Genomic DNA, 21580 nt, shown 5'->3' with positions numbered 1-21580 from the left:
ATTGATTGGTAAGTGTGATAGTGGATTGAGTCATCATTTATAAAGAATTTTAGTTTCTGGGCTCCATCACCTACATGCAAGATAAGTCGGTCCCTGAGCAAGGGCTGTGTGAGCGGAGGCCCCCATTACTGCGCACCGACTACAGCTGCTACGAGACCTGGTGGTCCGGCGCAACGGAGGAAAGCCCAGGTGTGAGAGCAGAGGCCTAGGTGGGCCTGAAGTTGCAGTCCGCCTTTACGGACTGGGCGACAGTGGGCTGAGGAGAGAGCTCTTGCAACACGGCGGGATGGAAAGATCTGGAGACTGTGGTTGCTGAGACGGAGGTGCGCAGGCCGAGGACCCAGTGAGTCTTGTGCCCCCCAAGAGAAGGCTTTCTCCTTCCCCTGCTGGGCCCATTCTGTCTCTTGCCTCCTGCCTTCCCCTCTCTCCCTTCGGATACAGCGTACGTGAGTCCGGAACTGACTATATCTGGCCGCGTGAGGTATAGGCCCGGAGCATTGTGAGCTTAGCTTCATCCACCCCCTCTCCCCCCTGGCCTGAGCTTGGGACTGCCAATTTGGAACGGGCGTGTGCTCCTTGCACGGCCCTGGCTCGTGGCTTTGGACGCTATTGGTCCTGTTGAGGGCTACTATAGACACCTGAGTCTCCTGTTTTCCGAACACATTGCCTGGATTTGACTGCCCTTTCTGCGCTGAGTGCTGGCCTGGCCCGCTGAGTGCTGGTCTCCCCCTGGTACGAGACTTGGTTTGGTGGCCCTGGTCGAGGTGAGTCTCCTCCCTTACCCTAACATCTTAACTGCCTGACTCTATGGGCAGGAATCGGACGAGGGGCCAGGACGGACAGAGTAGCTCCGCTGCCCCCCGTGTCATGTCGGGCACCGCCAGCGGGAGCTCCTCGCCGAAGACCCCTCGGACGGACACCGCGATGGGCAACCCCCCGACAAATTGGACCTGATTCTCAAAGAGATCCGCGACTCCAGGGCGGCGATGGAGCTACAACTAGGCACCCTCACAAGTGGTTTAACCCTCCTGAAGACATACCACGGCAAGCTAGCGGATAATGTTAAGGAACATGGCCTAACCTTGACGGACCTCACCCCGACAGTGGCGGAACATTCCACCTCTTTAAAGCAGCTCCAACAACAGGTCACTACGCTCTTCGTTTGGGTGGAGGATGCCGAAGGGCGCAATAGGCGCAACAACATACGCGTTATTTGTCTGCCGGAGCGCTGTGAGGGACCTAAGGCAGCGGAATTTATGGAGCAATGGTTTAGGGATCATGTGGCACCGGAAAGACTCTCCCCATATTTTTGTGTAGAACGGGCACACCGCATCCTGACTGGCCAACCTAAACCTGGAGTGCCGCCCCGTCCCTTGATTGTGAGGGTCCTTAATTATCGGGAGCGGGATATTTTGCTGCGGAAAGCTTGGGAGAAGGCACTCATTCAATTTGAGAACCACCGGGTGTCTTTATATCCTGGCTAAGAAAAACCAAAGGTGATGATGGACCACAGCAGTTCGGGCTGGACTGTTCCCATGAGGCACAGGGTCAGCCTGATTTGCATATGGCCATGTCTGAACTGGGGTGGCGGAGTGAGCTAAAGAACAGTGATGGATTAAACCCAGATCAGTTGACTGGGGTGAGTGTTTGTATTGTCAACGCTCGGTCCATCATCACCTTTGGTTTTTCTTTGTTCGCCCTAAGTTGGCAGGGTATGCTCAGACGTGAGTCACTTGCTCACTTTGCCACTGGAGTCAAGCAGGCCTGGCTGAAGACGGCTGTAATGCCAGAAACCGGTCCATCCGTCCATCATCACCTTTGGTTTTTCTTTATATCCTGACTACACACTGCTAGTTCAGAGACAGCGATCCTCTTATCTCGCAATGAAAAAGAAGCTTCAAACCACGCAGCTCAAGTATGCATTGTTATATCCCGCTTGATTGAAGGTAATCTACAGGAAGAAAATGCACTTCTTTGAAAGCCCTCCTGACATTGAAGAGTGGATGGAGGTGATGTGCATAGGCTCCAGCCAGGGCTGTGCCTCGGAGAGACTTACGCAGGACTCAAGAGTAGCCTCTGGACGACCCCCTATCATTCCCCGAAGCCCGGCCCAAGTGGCAGGACAGCCGGCCCTTCAAGAGAACAACAGAGGAAGGACCAGGAGGGGGCATTGGCAGCAGTTGGAACATTTCAGGAGGACCCGCACAAGATAGCTACGGACTCGGTGGACAGCACCCTCCATTCAGACTCTGAACACAGTGCCATCTTGTTCCTCACCATTACACCTAGAGCGGCTGACGACCTATTGGATAACTGAATACTGACACTGTATCCTTAGACCTGTGGAGATGTGCTTATGTGAATTTTTAATACCGTTACCATGTTGCTTTGATTTGAGTGGGTGGTTTGTGTCCCCTGCACCGGGACCCCTGAGACCATGATCGAAGTCACCTCTAGAACATGCAATGTGAGCTGAAATTCTTGGCTATGGCCTTTATGTAGACGCTTTATAGTCTGGGTGCTGCTGTTGTTTGATGCAGGGGCTGGGGGGACCCGAGTGTCGTGTGTCCTAGGGTGGAACTGGATACACTTCACCACTCCCTACATACTCATAGATAGTCTTTTCGCCGGGATGGAATACCGTGGAGCTGTCGGGTACCTATGGCCGACGGTACGATGGCCGTGAGGGCGGTTGGCCATCTCCCTCTTAGCGTATGCACCCTCATTTGTTCTTCTTTCTGCTTGTTGCAGCACTGTTGGGCTCAGCGCAGTTCTAGCGCTCTGCCGGGTTTAGTTTATGTTCCTGGGGATAGGGATTCCTGGTCAGGCTTACCCGGACACTCACAACATGAAAAGATCCTACTTTACCATGGGCGACATGGCTGGACCGATTAAACCTCAAGCGTCCTATAATTTGCTAACCTGGAACGTGAGAGGGTTGGGCTCTATCCAAAAATTTCACCGCATTCATTCATTCCTCCTTCGACACCAAACGCACATCGCGTTCCTCCAGGAATCACACCTTACGGAGGCTGAAACTCAGAAAATGCGGAAACAATGGAGGGGATGTATTTACTCTATGAACTTCTCGGCCTTCGCTAGAGGAGCTGCCTTTTGGGTACGTCAAGGGGTCCCCTTTGTTGAACTTGAGCGGAGGATGGACGATCAAGGGAGATATGTCTTAGTGAAAGGAACGCTAGATGGCTCCCTGATGATGTTGGGGAGCATATATGCCCCTAATTTTGATCAGGACAAATTCCTACAGAGGCTGGGTGGGGCTTTGGCGGACTGGGATGGAATCCCCTGGGTTCTGGGGGGTGACTGGAACGCAATACTGGACATAGGATTGGATAATCGCACCCCCCACTTCAGGCCTCTATCACGACTAGACTGACAGAACAGTTTGCCTCCTGGACAGAAGGATGGTCTTTCTCTGATGCTTGGCGCACACTTCATCGCGCACACAAAGAATACTCCTTCTATTCCCCTATGCACAATCTCCACACCAGGATTGACCGCTTTTTGTGTTCTAAGGTCATAATTATGAACGTGGGTGGGGCGGAATATCTAGCTAAGACCTTCTCTGATCACAGACCCCTCACACTGATGCTGCTCTGAGGCAGGGTGCCGACTCCGGTACCCACCTGGAAAGTGAACCCATGACTGTTGGAGGACGCTCCCTTTTGCTCTTCTTTATCTACTGCTATCTCTGACTACCTGAGGGAGAATTGGAACACAGCATCCTCTAACCTGGTAGAGTGGGACGCCATAAAGTGGTGGTAAGGGGGACGGTGATAGGACAACTAGTAGGGGCTCGGCAAGAGATACACCAGAAACTGAAGGATGTAGAGAGCAGATTACAAATACTAGAAAGGGAGGCAGCCCTAGATCCGAGGAAGAGTGCAGAGTTACAGACAGCTCACATTGATTATGCCGAAACACTAGAAACCCTTAGGGCAATAGACTACAAATAATATACACGCCGGAAACACACCGAGGCGGATAGACCTAGCACGTTTCTTGCGGGACTGATGAGGGATCAGCCCGATCCGCCTCAAATCACCTGCATACGTAACCAGATGGGGTTTATGGTCCATACCCAAACTGAAATAAATAATGCATTTCACACTCATCTCCAAACGCTCTATACACTCCCTGAGCCAATAGACAATACGCGGATAACTGACTATTTGCAAGACCTCCCATTCCGGTCACTATTGGAAGCTACTAGGAAAGATATTGATGGCCCCATCACCCAGTCTGAAATTCATGCAGCGCTCAAGGGCTTAAATCGCTATAAGACGCCTGGCATGGATTGTCTCGCCATGGAGTTTTATCTGATGTATTCTGACCTTCTAGTCCCGGTACTGGAAGCTTTCTTTAAGACAGCGTTCGATACTGGCCGTTTACCTGAGTCAACCATGCAGGCGTTGGTTGCTTCCATACCTAAACCTGGGAGAGATGAATTAGACATGGCCAATTATAGACCCCTCTCTCTGCTTGCGACTGAATATAAGATATTAAGTAAGGCTCTTGCCAACTGGATACAATCGCACCTCCCCACCCTTATCCATCAGGACCTGTGTGGATTCCTTCCGAATTATAGTACCTCCCTGAACACTCGCCGCTTACACTTGATAATGTCAGAGACTTCTGGTACTTTCCCTCATGCGGGATGTATAGCACTGGACCTCAAACAAGCATTTGACTCCCTGTCTTGGGTGTTCACGTTCGAGTCCCTAAAACGTTTTAAGGTCCCGGATAATTTCCTGCGATGGGTTTGCCTACTTTATACACGCCCCACGGCCAGTGTTCGCACTGGCAGATACATTTCAGACAGTTATGAGGTACACAGAGGCACGAGACAGGTTTGCCCCCTGTCCCCGTTGTTATTTGTTCTTGCCCTTGTACCCCTAGCATTATCCCTTCGTGGTAAAGCTGGTCACATGGGTATACCTGTTCATGGCACGCAACATCTTATCTCCATATACGCGGATGATATACTGCTATATTTTCGGGATCTCACCGCTAACCATGATCCGATACCTGAAGTATTCGACACGTTCGAGCAGTTATCAGGCCTGGCGATTAAACCCTGTAAAATCGATAGGCTTTTTCTTCCAAGAGACACCACTCTACACTCACATACAGTTCGGCGCTCATAGTATGCCGGTGACCCCTCACACCTTTAAATACCTGGGAATTCAGGTGTATAGATCACCTGGAGATCAGATTGACGGGAACATCCAAAGAGCAATAACCAGACTCCGGAGCAATGTAGAGTTCTGGACCTCCTTGCCCCTATCAGCGATGGCACGATTAGCCATCTCAAAAATGGTGGTGCTCCCTCGCCTCTTATATTATTTTGTGAATCTACCTGTGATTCTGCCTCCATCTATCTTTAGCACATTAGACACTATCCTGATTAACCTCATCTGGGGGTCGGGTCGAAGACGGATAAGCCTTCGGAAAATTCAGTTAGGAACGAAAACAGGTGGACTGGGGGCACCTGATTTTAGAGGGTATTATTATGCTAGCCAGCTCCAATGGTTGTCCTACTGGACTGCAGATAGGAACCTACATGAGATCGGCTTTACGCCGGAAAGACTGAGACGTGGAGAACTCCACTCCCTATTATTGCCTAGGGCTAGGATTCCCCCGGATTGTCCCCCCTGTAAAATGCGCCTTAACTTGTTGGAGGAAAGCTCTGTCTTACACGTCAGTGATCCCACAATATGCGGCAAACATTCCCTTGCTGAGCATTCCCACGCCAAAGGGCAGACTCACACGGAATAGACTCCAAGACTGGACAGATAATGGGGTGGAAGATGTGGGCTCCTTCTTTGGAGATAATGTGCTCTTAGACCACGACTCATTCATGCAAATCACGGGCGCTCCACCTCGTTTATACCTGTTACATGCCACGGTGGCGCATTATATTAGGACCATCTGGGCGCCACAACGCCTTAAACCAGTAAAACACGAACTGGTACACTTATTATATTACATGGGACTGGGGGGGCACTTAGTCTGCTGGTTGTATACGGGGATAAGGACACATGCAGCACTCCCACTTACGATCCTGAGAACTCGCTGGGTTGACGACACTACCACAGACATTACAGATAGAGCATGGCAGACTATACTGGAACACACCCAAAGGGTATCACGCAATGTCAGGTTTAAATTCATCCAAACGATGGTACTAAACAGAGCATACCTTACCCCTAAGAGAATACATGTCATGTTCCCGGATTCCTCTCACTGCTGCCCTCGCTGCGGGGAGGATGAAGCGGACTTTATCCATATGATATGGTCCTGCTCACGCTTATGAGCCTACTGGAGTGAGGTGTGCCAAATCCTCAATACTTTGACGCAATTGCCGGCCCCTACTGAGGCCTTATCCTGTTTATTGGGATTGAGACGCCGCTCTGGGAAACAGAAAGTCAGATTAAAATTCATATACTTGTCATACATCCTGGCCATTAGGGCCATAACCATGAAGTGGAAGTCCACCAGACCCCATATAGTGCTAACATGGCAGGCGGACTTGCTGCAGTGGGGTAGGGCAGAGGGGGCGGCCCTCCGGAGAGAGGAAGAAAGGGGACTATGTAAACATCCCATAGTACTGAAATGGGAAGCTATGTTTCTCGCCCTTGAGGGAATGGATCTCGGCCCTACTGTAGTGGCTGGGTCCCAATAAGACACATTCGCCCTCAGACATCTCGTGGCTCACGTTCTCCTTTTTTACTGAAATGGAAGAGCAGTTTTGCCGTATGCTCTCTATAACATATATGACACCTGGAATGCCCATGGGGTTGGGTTGGGTGAGTTAATAGGTTTGTTTGTTATAAAACAATACACACCAAAGTATTAATATTTAGATGGCACATAGAATGATCCTGGACTGATCAGATGGGGGGTGATTAAGCTATGTTGTCTATGTGGACAGAGGATACACCATACTGTATATGTACAAATGTTGTAATTTATTGCTCTAGATAGACCTGCGACTGGGTAGGAAAATGAAAATGACTGCCTATGCCTCTAATTGTTCTGTATCTTTCTATGCCAAATTACAGTTGATAATAAAGTGTGTTAAAAAAAAAAACTAAACAGTGAAGTAATCGCCCTGGAAAATGTATTCCTGCATTGTGAAATATGTGCTGTCAAGTTCAAGTTCAAGTTCAGTCATTTGTATAGCGCACTGCTCACCCAGAGGGTCTCAAGGCGCTTGGGGAAGGGGTTCATTATTTGTCGAATAGCCAGGTTTTAAATTCTTTTCTGAAGGAGATGTGGTTTTGAGTAAGTTGGAGGTGAGTGGGGAGTGAGTTCCAGGTCTTGGCAGCAAGGAAGGAGAAGGATCTGCCACCCATGGTGGATTTTCGGATGCGCGGGACAGCGGCGAGGGCTTGATTGGATGATCTTAGTTGTCGGGTGGGTTTGTAGAAGGACAGTCTTGTGTTAATATTGTTCGTTGTCTAGCGTTCATTTTTTCTTGACAATGTGTTATGTCTTCTGTCCTGTTTCATTAATTCACTTACATATAATTTGTTATTGTTCATTATAATGTTGGTGGGGCTCCTCAACCTTTGATGTGTTCAGTATTTATTCTTCAGGGTTTGCTGGTGTATTTTTTTATAATGAAATACATATGTATTATATCAAAGAAAAACATGATTTATAAATATGGTACATATTTTTGAACAATAAATATTGAAAACCATTGCTCTGTTGGACAATTGTAATCCTACCTTGGATGTAATACCTAATACTAAATAATTGGTTTTGGAGAAGTGTTCTTTGTTATATATCCTTTTCTCCCTGCCTTCTTCTCTTTACATATTTATTCTCTCAGGGACCCTCTAGTTTTCTTCATACACTTCTAGGGTGGAACACCTTTTCCAATGAGCAGACATTAGTGAAAGGGATTGGACTCTAGATACTATGGGCTTGTAAAAATAGCCAAGGGGGAGGCAACACATTTTGGAGTTGGTACCACTGATATCCTCTTGCTGTTTTAATATATTATGCACACTCAGTGGGCTATGAAAATTGATGACAATACAATCTCCATCAATATCTTTAATGCAACGGCCTACCCACCCCACTCTTCGTACCATTAATATTTCATTACAAGACCGGAGGCTAACATTATGCATACAACTTTTAATGCAGTCCAAGCATAGCCGCATATGTCACAAAGCAAAAGTTCCAACTTAGAATACGTATGAACCAACAATAGCATGAATCACTATGCAATCAGACTCTTTTAAATGCGGCTCCAAGCAAGATAAGTCAACTTTCTACTTAGCTCATGAAAAGTCTCATATTTTAGAGTTTAAGATTAGTATTTTATTATTAATTTACCTTAATACCGTATACTGAGTAACCCTCTTTTATCCCTACAGGAGTAAATATTTATATATACAATGTAAGGATATATATATATGCAATGTTATGTTATAAGGTACAATGTTATAAGGTACAGTAACACCTTTTCACTCCTTGTTTTCGGTTTCACAACCTCCAATTTACGGAGGTTGGCTTCTGTTTTTTCCTTCCCTTCGTTTGTCTTTATATTTCATGAATGATACTAAGTCTTTGAAACTAGCGCGTGAAATGTTTAAAAGCACACATTGACTCGCGTTGCAAGTGTAGTTACCTTCCCCACTGCTTTGGAGTTCATTTATATTTTCGGAAAGCTTTGCCATGCTCGAGACTTCATGTTTCTTACTGCGCTTCATTTGTTTGATTATAAATTGGGAAATTATAATATTTAGTTACCTCTATTAACATAATCCGATTATCTATGTAACCCCCCCATAATCAGAAAGTTTATTATATTATAAAAAAAATAAAAAAAATAAATCAGATAGTTATAATTGATATTTACAAGTTTATTATATTATAAAAAAAATAAAAAAAATTAGAGGATCAGACATTTATACATATTTATTTGACTAACCTGTCTGACTCAGATTCGGATTCAATTCATGGTAATACTGTTGAATCTGATTTTACTAATGATGCCATCAAAAAACTTATCCATAAGGAAATGAGATCATGTATGTTTTCTACTCTCTCTCAAGTTATGTCATCTAAGAGATCCTTGATCCATGAAAACAATTATTTATCAGATCTGGACATAACAGAGGTTAATGATCTCACTGAACAAAGGGGTAAGAGGCATAAAAAAAGTAAAAATATTGATTATACCCCAGAGAGCACGGGAGGTCCTTGCACCTCAGGTTTTACAGGAGTTCCTCACACCTCATTTGCCTCAGGTGTCCCTTGCGGCACAAATTTGAAAGGTGTCCTTAGCGGCACAAATTTAATGGGTGTCCCTTGCGGCACAATTCATCAAAGTGCTCTAGACAATGATCCTATTGATATTGATGATGGCTCAGAATTTCCTGACGAAAATATTCTTGATCTCAATGAGGATGATCAAGATATTGATTCCTTTCTCTTAAATGATAATAACGGTCCTTCATCTTCTAAGGATAGTATTTTGGACCCTTTGGGTGAGGAGATGTTCTCCCCTTTTAACATTAAACACCCTAGAAGCTCAGAGTGGAACCCACACGAGCACGTATCTAAATTCATAACTAAATGGATTAGAAATCCTTTAGAAAGAGAGACTCGTAATCTCTTAAGAGCAGAGTGTACCAGACCTTCAATCGAAGGTTAAGTTTGTCAAACTCCTAACCTTGACCCAGAATTAATTACCTACCTATTTAAATTAGGGAGAGACCCGCGTAAAGGCCTGGAAAGATCACTTAAGATCTGTCAAGATGAAGTTCTCGACATTCTAGGACCCCTAACAAAAATAATCGACGCAGCAGAAGAGAGTTACCTTAATGACTGCCCTCTTGATACACACTCCATTCGGGGGTGGAGCCAAAGGGCACTAGTCCTCTTAGGCAACACGAATGTGGGACTTAATTGTGAAAGAAGAAGAGTGGTCCTCACTAAAATTAGCCCTAAACTAATCGATATGGCAGAAAAGGAAACCTCAATTAATCCAAAAAGTTTACTTTTTGGAGAAGATTTAATAAAAAGTTTGGGCAAATATGTATCGACCTTTACCGCTTTAGATAAAGCGCACCAGAACATGAAAAAAGTTTTTAACTACAACAGCAACCTTTTTGGAAGGGCCGGTAGAAGGGAGCTATCTTCCGTCCGGTTCAACTGACGCCCCTTTCCAAGAAACAGAGGGAATTTTGGTAGAGGATACCATCCATCCAACCAACCACAGTTCTATCCACCCGGAGGAAGAGGTTTTTGCTCGAGAGGATTCCGAGCTAGAGGAGGACCTGCTGAATCCACCCCTCAAAGTGAGTACAGCTTCCCCTTCCCTTTCTTTGAATCCAAAAGTGGATGGGAGACTGAAATTCTTTTACCACAATTGGAAAATTATTACGCTAGACCCCTGGTTCTCGGTTTTTCAATAGATTTCATCCAGACTCCAATCCAGAACTCTCTCCCAAGACCGATTCCCCTTACACTAGATCAAGAAAAAATCATAGAGGAAGAAATTTCCTCAATGCTAAAAAAAGGAGCAATTTTAGAAGTTCCCATGGAATTTATGAGATTCATAGGTATTCTCTTCCTTGTGGAAAAGAAAGTCAAGGGTTGGAGACCGGTTATAAATCTCAGAGAACTCAACAAATTCCTTGTCTACCGACATTTCAAGATGGAGGGCATCCATCTTCTCAGAGACCTCTTACTAGATGGAGACTGGCTGGTCAAATTAGATCTGAAGGACGCCTACTTTACCATTCCCATGGCAAAGGAACACCAACACTTTCTTCAGTTCATTTGGAAAAACCATCTCTTTCAATTTCAGGCTCTCCCCTTCAGTCTCTCCTCTGCCCCATGGTGTTTCACCAAGGTACTGAGAGCAGTTGCCTCATGTCTAAGAGAAAAAGGTATTCGTCTCATCATATACTTAGACGACATCCTGATTCTTTCTCAAGATTATGCTCAAATCATCAAAGATCTCAAGACAGTTATAGACCTCTTAGAAAGTCTGGGTTTTATCATAAACAGGGAAAAATCCATTCTAATTCCCTCAAAGAAGATGGAATTCCTGGGTTTCACAGTAGACACAACAGAATGTCTTCTCCTTCTCCCTCCCAAGAAGATTGCCAAAATCATAAAGGAGATAAGACATTTATTGAAACAAAAAAATCTCACCCTAAGAGAACTAGCCAGACTTTTAGGACTTCTATCTTCTTCCATTCAGGCCATTTTTCCGGGGCCATTGAATTATCGAGCCCTTCAGAGAATAAAAGCAAGAGCTCTTAGATCAGGTCTTTCGTACGGAGATCGAATTTCCTTAAACCCAGAAGCAATCTTAGAACTAACATGGTGGTTAGACAATCTAGATGCATGGAATGGGAGAGCGATCTTTGGTTCAGCACCAGATTTTATTCTAGAATCGGATGCCAGCCTTCATGGCTGAGGTGCTTGTCTACAGGACCAAAACACTGGAGGTATTTGGTCGCAGCAAGAGTCCCTGCACCACATCAATTATCTAGAATTAACTACAGGGCTTTATGCTCTAATGAGCTTCAAACACTTCCTTCAAGGAAGATCAGTCATATTTAAAATGGACAACATGTCTGCCGTCGCTTACATAAACGTCTAGGAGGGACCAAGTCAGAAGACTTCTCCAATCTAGCAAAGAAGCTTTGTTTTTTCTGCCTAGAACACAAAATCTCTCTGAGAGCAGAATACCTTCCCGGGAAATCCAATCTTTGCGCAGATTGGAATTCAAGATTCATCTTGGATTACAGCGATTGAAAACTCAACACTTCTGTTTTCAACTCCCTGAATCATTTCTGGGGCCCATTCCAAATAGACCTATTTGCGAGCAGATTGACTACCCAATTGGTATCCTATTTCAGCTGGATGCCCGATCTCGGTGCTCTAGCAGTGAATGCCTTTCTCCAATCTTGGTAAGGGATCAACGCTTATGCCTTCCCTCCATTCGCAATACATCGTATGATATGTTTGGGGTTAATTTTGAAATACATAGAAGAACTAAAACTATGTCAGATTCTATTTTCTATCCTTGTTTTGATAGTTGCACTAAACTCTGTGTTGTTCAATGTATGAAAGAATCCGATGTTAGAATGAACTCTCTTCGTCCTTTGAATGTATCTCAATTACTCATCTCTTTTGTTAAACCCCACAAAGGAATTTCTTCTTCCTCTATTGCTAGATGGGTTAAGACAGTCACGAAGCTTGCTGGAATCAATCTTGATATTTTTAAATCACATTCTATTAGAGGCGCAATGGCCAGTAAGTCATTCTGGTCAGGTGGTAAGTTAGATGATATTCTAAAGGCTGGTGATTGGTCTAATTCTAGAACCTTTGCTCATCATTATTGCAAACCTGTATCTCACATGTCTGATGTTGTTTTACATGGCTACCAACATGCATAATGGTAGCCTCCGGTCTTGTAATGAAATTGCGATTCTCCTATTAACATGACCAGAGAATCTGGATTTCATTGAAGACACGGAGGCTAACATTATCCCTCCCACCCTTTCCCTGGGTGGTTGATTATATGATATATTACGGTACAGGTTTATGTTTATGATATGCTTATTTGAATATTTTACTAACAAGCTTACATTCTTTTCCTTTGCAGGACTGTTTACTTTCTTTTCCTTTTCAGGACTATTATTTAGCTGATTGCTTATTATTCAAATCCTTAATATTTTTATTTGAGTTTATTAACAACCTTTCTTTGTTTTGCAGATAATCTTTCTTGATTTTGTCTTCTTGATTCCACATCTGGTGAATCAATCGTGGATGGTGTATTCTTCCGTCATCCTTCTTCAAGTTTGATGTTTCATTGGAGTTGTTTGGACATTTCCTTTCTCACTGTCACCACATTTAAAAGAGGCTGATTGCATAGTGATTCATGCTATTGTTTTGTGACATATGCGGCTATGCTTGGACTGCATTAAAAGTTGTATGCATAATGTTAGCCTCCGTGTCTTCAATGAAATCCAGATTCTCTGGTCATGTTAATAGGAGAATCGCAATTTCATTGCAACTTATAGCATTAAAATGTTTATGTTTATTGAGCCAGTCAATACATTTGTATCAAAGCTCCTCCCAGGTTTCACTTTGGGAGTCCCTTAGAGGAGGTACACCACTAGTACGTAGGGGCAAGCAGCTGATGGCAAGTCCAATAAGTCCTTCCTGGGCACATAATTTGTGATGTCCCTAGGCCAATGTTTATGTTTATGATCAAGGAGAGTTTTTGGTCTTGCACACATGTTATTAGTGGACAACAATTCATTCTGCGTAGTAATCGTACCGACGGCTGTTACAGCGTTCGCTGGAATCATTTGCTTTATAGGCTGGGCAGGTTTTTGCTACTTCTACTGAGATGCCTCAATTATCTTAACTATAGGAGTTGGGAATGAAGCTGTTGCCTGAGACAGAGACACCCCACTAGATGTAGGTTACAGGGTAGAGCCATGGGCTATTTGGCCCTCACCCCTATTAATGACCTTAGGCGGGGACAAGTATGAACTGCACCCAAACACTTCTCCAAGTTATCCAGGCGCTCCAACAGTAGCCTGAGTTTTTTCATCAAGCATATTACTAAGTCTAGTGCAAAGTAATTCAAGGAGAAAGTGAGCAGATGAGCCATCACTATCGTGACTGTCCAAGATTTGAGATTGAGGTTGATACTGGGGAACTGGTGCGGACTGGACCCAAGAAAAAAGTTGATTATTGTTAGTGACAACTCGACTGAGCTGTATCCTCTTTGAGGTCGCCTGCTTGCCCAAAGCTCTTTCTTTTTACAGCTCTGTAAATGGCTGGGGAAGGATGCATCGTTGATATCACAGGGTGAAACGAATTAAAATTGTTGCTAACACCCATTACAATACTTGTATTTAGGAGGAAGTGTTAATCTGTAGGAGCGCCACCTCTTTAGGTAAAGCTTTATTGACCAAATTTTCACCATCAACCATTGGCATTGATAACATCCCTAAATGATAATATTTGCTCTGTTAATTCTATCTCATTGGAAACCATTCCAACAACTCTTTCTAGCATAGTGTCAATAGAAACATAGAGAGGTGGAAAGACGCTACCCCCTTCATTTTTAGATCGAGCCTAGCATTGCAGCGCATGCGCTGCTCACTTTGCGAGGCATGCTGTAGGTGGGTATGTTTTAGAAGTGGAGTGGAAGCCCTGACTTTATTTTTCATTGGCTGGTTGCGTTGTCTTTAGGAAACGCTTGCTTCCGATTCAAAATGGGGCTTCTTAGTCCCTCCTTGTTACCGCTCTGTCTCCTTTTGTGACCACCCATCAGGACTGGATCTTGTTCTGTCTGTGTTAATAGTGTTTTTTTCCCTTACAATGTGGCACATCGGTAATGGCGCCTGTGCGTCTTTTTTAAATGTGTGTAATGAGGTTTTATTTAACAACTAGCAGCCAGTCCCAACGTTGTCCGGGAGCAATCAGGCTTCAGGGCCCCCGTCCGCCCCGACGTTGTCCATGGGAGCAATCAGGCTTCAGGGCCCCCGCCCGCCCTGACGTTGTCCGTGGGTCCCCGGAGCAGACCCGCGGCTGCTTCACCTACCTCAGCCGCCGCTCCTCCCCGCGCTCCTGAGTTCACCGCTCCTCCCCGCCTGTCCGCCGTTCCGCGCCGCTCCTCACAGCTCCTCCCCGCCTGTCCTCCACTCCTCACCGCTCCTCCCCGCCTGTCTGCCGCTCCTCCCCGCGCTCATGTCCGCCGCTCCTCCTCGTGCTCCTGTACGCCGCTTCTCTTCTCACTCCTGATGTGAGCACACACGTCGCGGCCGGCGCTACATCCAAGGGACTACTTTTTTTTATCGTAAGTTTTTTAAAGAACGTATATTTTTTTATTTTATATAGCCTATGTCCATCTGCAGACCCTGACAATTACAATGATGTATCGGGTGTTTGGATTGGTTCTGTGGTACCCGAGTTTACCCGCCTCAAAGGTTCCCAGTTCTCACTTTATAATAGTAGTATAGATGTATTTAATTATTTTATGGTGGGGTCCGCTTGCAAGTGGCCACGAGCCTTTAATAGTTATGTACTTAATTTATGGTGTGGTCCGCTTTCGTGTTGCTACGCGCCTTTATTTTCTGCTGAACTTGCTCCTTTTACAGTGTAGTATTTACTGTTTTTATTTTGTAATCAGGGCACGCTTATATTATAGTGGCGGCTCTTTCAACAATGCCTCCCCCTCCTGGCTGCAGTCCATCACCGGTCTGGGTTCCCTGTCTCCTGCCGCCCACCCCCTCTGCGCCTTTCTGGCTGGCTCAGTGGGTTCCCTCTTGGCCCTCAACTCGGACCTCTACGGCCTGCTGCAGGAGGCCGTCCAGGAGGGGCGACTGAAGAAAAGGTGCCCATGATCTGGTCCGCAGGAGGTCCAGCTGCGTGTCTCTCGGGGAAACCTCCAGCACCTACTACGGCAGTGGGAAGATGCCCCGGACGGCGTCTCTGCCCTGCATCTCTCGGGAGCAGATAGGTGGAATAAGTCCAAACACGTCTGTTTATTTATTTATTTATTTATGCATTTTTATATAGCGCGGACTTTACCCGAAGGTGTCAGAGCGCTTCACAATAGGAACAGAACTGATACATGAGAACATTACAAGTGAGCAAAATACAAAAGCAAACGTTACATTAAATGAAGCAATAATGACAATCGTGCGGCAACAAAATATAAGAGGTAGCAAACGGTGCATTACAAAAGTGACAATCGTGAGTCAACAAAATACAAGAGGTAGCAAACGGTGCATTGCAGGAGGAAAAAGTGACGTGTGCAGGTTACAAAAAGCGTACAAAATAAACATAGAGGTATAATACTGCAATATATGGAGGACACTCCAGCACAAGAACAAACGTTACGTAGGCACTGGTGGCACTTGTGCAGGTATCGAAACAAACAAATGTAGGAGGTAGAAAACAGTGTGTTACAGGAGAAAGTGACGGGTGCAAGTTACACACGAGTCCCAGACACAAGAAGAAGGATAATACTACAATAAAAGGCAGAGTCTCAAAACACAAGAACACACTGGGAAGACACTTCCATAGTCATGTAAAGTAGATTTTTCAGTAGTTGAAGGGCTTCCTTCAGATAGTAGATAGGGCAAGGATTACATTTGGAAATGTCTTTGAAGAAGGAGAACTTTGAGGTCAGATTTGAAGGCCTGGGAGGCGGTGGTGGTCCGGAGCTGAGGCGGAAGTGAGTCCCAGATTCTCACTGCGCTGCCTGAAAAGGATTGGGCCATCGATCTCTCCTTCTTGAAAGTGGGAGGTTCAAGCAGTAGATTTTCCGCATTTCGTGATGGTCTAGAGCCTCCAGAGAGTTTCAGTTTATTCGCCAGGTAGCACGGAGAGGAGGAGTGCAAGGCTTTATGGGTGATGCAGGCAGTCTTGTAGATAGCTCTAGCCTCGATGGGGAGCCAGCGGAGGGAGGATAACATGGGAGTGATGTGGTCACTTCTTTTGGCCCCATAAATGAAACGAGCTGCTGAATGTAGAACAGACTTAAGGGGGGATAGGTGGGATTTGGGGAAGCCAGTCAGAAGAGAATTGCAGTAGTCCAGTCTGGAGAGGACCAGTGATTGGACCAGGGTTTTGAGGTCATGCACCGGGAAGAAGCAACTAATCCCCCAAAGAAGGCGCAGTTGGTATCGGGCAGACTTTGCAATTGAATTAATGTGGGAGAGTAGATTGAGTTTTGTGTCGAGTATGACACCAAGGGATTTTGCGCTGTCGACAATGATGGGTTTAGTGTTCAGCAGATTCATCTGGTCCATCCATGATTGCACCGGGGGAGGAGAAAGTGAGGAGGAGAGGAGGAGGAACTCAGTTTTGGAGGGGTTCAGAATCAGTTGATGTGTTGACATCCAGTTATGAATGGAGTTGAGGGTAGAGCTTAGGACAGAGAGATCGTGAGTGGAGGCAACCTTGAGGTAGATTTGAGTGTCGTCAGCGTAGAGGTGATAGTTGACCCCAGATTTACTTAGGAGATTTTCCAGAGGTTCCAAATAGAGATTGAACAATGTGGGTGCAAGAATAGAGCCTTGGGGAACACCTTGACCAACCGCCAAAGGAGGTGAAAGATTGTCCGCTATTTTGATCATTTGGGATCTATCAGAAAGGAAAGAAGCAAACCATTTAAGCACGGTGCCCTCAATGCCCATTCTCTGTTGAAGGGTGTTGAGGAGGGTGTTGTGGTTCATATATGAGGGTGGCCAGACGTGTCAGGCTTTGGCCACTGCTGGGACCTGCTGCAGGCAAATAGCTTTACTTTCAGTTAAACCAGGGAAATCTGCTTCATTTGTGTATGAATTGAACTACTCCAGAGGTATTTTCCTGTATCTTGCCTGCTGGAAATTGTATTAATTCACTCAAATGGCCACAGCTTTATAATGCATAACATTTCAACATGGGTGTAGAAAGAGCCACGTTCCCCTCTGTGAGAAACACTGCTAAGTAACCTCTAATGCACCATTAGCCTTGGAAAGAAACGATCTGCGAGTGATACACCTGCTGCCCATTCTTCGGCTGCTATAAATCACATACAATCTGTGTCTTGTTCAGTGCTTTAAATGGGGAAAAATAAGTGCAGGTACTCATTAAAATGAGCTAGAGGTGCGGTGAGGGGGCTGGGCTAAGGGCAAGACATGATGATACTTAACAACTTCTATATTAGATGCAGCACATACCAAAACACATGAGAAATGTGTTTAGTTAAACAAAGCAGGTTAACTCATTACACAAAATGAAAGAGAAATGCGATAATATGTTAACATTTTCTTTTTTGAAATAGTTGCACATTCTTAATGTCATACTGTTAATTGCTGTTTGGCACAATACTATATCTTTTTGAGCACACAAGTAGGAAGAAACTGAAAATACCCCTATTTTGCACCAAAGCTCTTATGGCACCAAACAAATGAAGCAACTCATCATGACCCTCCCCAGAAGATATCTCTTGCCCCTTCCATCAATCAATCCATTCATCCTTTCATCCTACCATTTACCTGCTGATGTCCACCAGCTAACCTTTAAAATCTATTGTCTATTCAGTCTTTTATCAATCATTCAGTTTTTCACCATTTCATCTATCCACCCTTCATATCCAAACCTATCCACCCATCTATCCATCGATCATCTCCAAACCTATCCATTCATCCTTTCACTCATTCATCTCTTTATCCACCCTTTCCCTCATCCATCAATCCTTTCATCCATATCCATCCATCAACCCTTTCACTCCTTTATTCCATCCACCCTCTCACTCAATCCCTCCTTTCACTCATCCATCATCCACCCTTTCATCCATCCTCCCTACCTTTCATTCATCCATCCAATCTTTCACTTATCCACCCATCCTCTGCCCTTTTATCCAATCATCCACCCTCTTTCACCAATGCATGCTTTCACTCATCCATCCATCTATTCATTCATCCATCCATCCACCTATACATCCACCCTTGCTCACTGATCCATCCATTCACCCATCAACCCTCCCTTTTACATTATTTAATATTCTTTGTCACCGAGCAGACATGTACAAAGTGCCACACATTTTCTTTAAAATACCTCCTGAGAGTATCTTGATTCCCTCTCTTTCTTTCACTTTTTCCTTACAAAAACAGGCATACACACAAACATAGAAGATACACAAAAGTCTCAGGTATGATAAAAGCCATTTTTTCTCTTCACCTACCATGGCTTTTTTAATTGCCATCAGCCGGACTGGCTGTATCCTGATTGCCACTGCCAGGGGACTGACATTATTCCTGTGCTTACACGAATGCACAGGATAGTGTGAATGTGATTGTCAGCACAGGGCCTGAATGGACCCTGCTCTGTCAAACACAGCGGGATGGTGAACACCCCTACATTATTCAAACGAGCCCTGATGAATAGCTCAGCCGGGGCTCAGATCGGGGCTGCAGAAGCTTTGGCTACCAAACACTTTCCACTCCTGCTCAACAGCACTCTCAGCTAATGAGCCAACCTTTTCATGAGTACAGGTACTCTCCAGGGCAGTACAGAAGTGCCGGCAGGGTCGGATTGGGATCACAATTTGGCCCGGGCACTGATGAAAAAAGTGGCCCACATTCAAGGGACGTGGCCCACATTTAAGGGGCGTGGCCCACATTCAAGGGGTGTGCCCTTTCATGAAACACCATTTGGTTACACTTTGAGGTCTAATTTGTAGAGAAATATTTAGTAAATGAATCCCAGAATCACAGGTTGTTGAGCAGACGCTGGGACTCAAACTTGAATCCCCATCTCTGCAACTCTGACATCAGGCCACATATGCCTATGCACAGACCGGAGACATTTTAAGGCATGGGCAATGTGGGCTCTGGCCCAGGGACCCAGCCGTTCAGGGAGCCCCCTGATAGAGCCAGCTCTGTTCTGCAGAGAATCTTGCCCTAATGACCATGTATACTCCTTAAACAGATTGTTTTAAATACCATTTTTTTAAATGTATTTTTAATATGGGCGATGAGTAAGAACCTATCGCAGAGATTTTGCAGAAAAATGTGTTTACGTTTCATGAAACATCCATAAAAAAATGTCTTTGAGATCAAACAGGCTATCCCATATGAGAAATGGGAGGATGTCACTGAGATTATTTTCAGTAATTTTAGTAAGCTGCTACTGTGTTGTAATATTGAAAACACATGTCAATGTCCTTGAATATTAGATGTATATAAACAACAAAGGAGTGACTGTGATACAAAGGATAATAAAACTCGTGATAGTTAAAAATTTTAAATTAAACTCCGCTGTGTGTCGCACACGTGATCAATGCTCACACGGGTGCAATGCACACAGCGGGGCAGTCTCAAAGTCCCTGTATGAGCCCAATAGACTATCTTCAATGAAAGAAAGTCGGGGCGCTTGCTGGTCACCCTATAGTGGGCGGAGGGAAAGAACCTTACTTCTTTGAAGGACCCTCACTCACCACTAGTTGGTGACATGCTTCATCATTGGGTCCCCGCTTAATTAAGAACCTGGGGAGTCCGCTCACTTTGTTTTTAACTAATGCGGGCTGGCCATTATTAAAAAAATTTCTAAAGGCACAACCTTTGCATTTTTTAACATTTAACACATTTGCACAATCACATTTAGTCACCTCCTAATTTGGCCACTGTTGCACTCACCACATCCTGCTCCTCTGTAACCAGGCGTCGTAGCACGCTGGGGAGACATTCGGTCACCCCAGCGGGGACCCAATGATGAAGCATGTCACCAACTAGTGGTGAGTGAGGGTCCTTCAAAGAAGTAAGGTTCTTTCCCTCCGCCCACTATAGGGTGACCAGCAAGCGCCCCGACTTTCTTTCATTGAAGATAGTCTATTGGGCTCATACAGGGACTTTGAGACTGCCCCGCTGTGTGCATTGCACCCGTGTGAGCATTGATCACGCGTGCGACACACAGCGGAGTTTAATTTTTAATTTTTAACTATCATGAGTTTCATTATCCTTTGTATCACAGTCACTCCTTTGTTGTTTATATACATTTAACCGGGGTACAGGAGTGTCTATGCCCTACCTCTCTTGTTGATATTGAACGAACTTGAATATTAGATGTCAATACATTAAGAATTTGGACAAGTATGGTAGTGCACGGTCCAGTGACCAGCTGAAAGAGGGCATCAAAGAGGTGAAATTCGATCATAAATTCAAATCTGTTCCGAACAGGGGACCCAAAAATATGTTTGGCCCAGGGCCCCCAATATTCTTAAGATGTCCCTGGCACAGACAAGGAATGAAAGTGGGAGGATACTGTTCTTGCCCAGGACACAGGGCCAAGGTGACAATGGCCTACATGCTAAGCAACTAACAAAACAGCAAGGCCCCTTTCTGTCACAAAATTATTCCAGCCCTCCAGCGAAGGAGCACCTAATAAGCAGGAAGCCCCTGCCATTACTAACCTAATCAGCCCTCCCCAGAACTTCAGCTCAGGAGCACATGAACAGCAATAAGGCCCCTGCAATTAGTAAATTATTCAGCCCTCCCCAGCCCTCCAGGCCTCAGGGCAATTTCCAGGCAGGGGAGCACAAAACACAGCTGCTGGGTCATCCACGTTAGCCAGGGCACGTTAGCCAGGGGGAGTCTGAGGTGAAGATGGTGCAAGTTCCAAAAATCACCTGGCCCTATAGCGAGACCCATTCTTCCTGCCCACTATGCCCTGAATGTGAAGGGCTGTGGGCGAGGTGTTAAAACTAACACTGTTTCTGAGCTGTGTGGGCCCCAGGGGGGCCGAGGTGAAAATGGCTCAAAGGCCTGAGCAACACCTGGCCCCCAAGGAGGCAGATTTTTGCAAACAATCACATCTCCCCAGCCCACCCCCAGCGTGATTGCTTTGCATGGCAGGGGGTGAAGAGAGGCCACAGCGGATAATTGCTGTATGGCCGCACAGTGAAGCTGCATTCATTTCTCTGTCTCTGTCTCCGTGCCCTCTGTGGGCCGTTTTTTTTTTCTCCCCTTTCCTAGTCCACAGTGAGCACTCTCTGTGGACCGGGAAAGGGTAG

The sequence above is a fragment of the Lissotriton vulgaris genome, chromosome 3_1 (genome assembly GCF_964263255.1).
Source record: "Lissotriton vulgaris chromosome 3_1, aLisVul1.2, whole genome shotgun sequence".
Taxonomy (NCBI): domain Eukaryota; kingdom Metazoa; phylum Chordata; class Amphibia; order Caudata; family Salamandridae; genus Lissotriton; species Lissotriton vulgaris.
Note: the sequence above shows the minus strand (reverse complement) of the source record.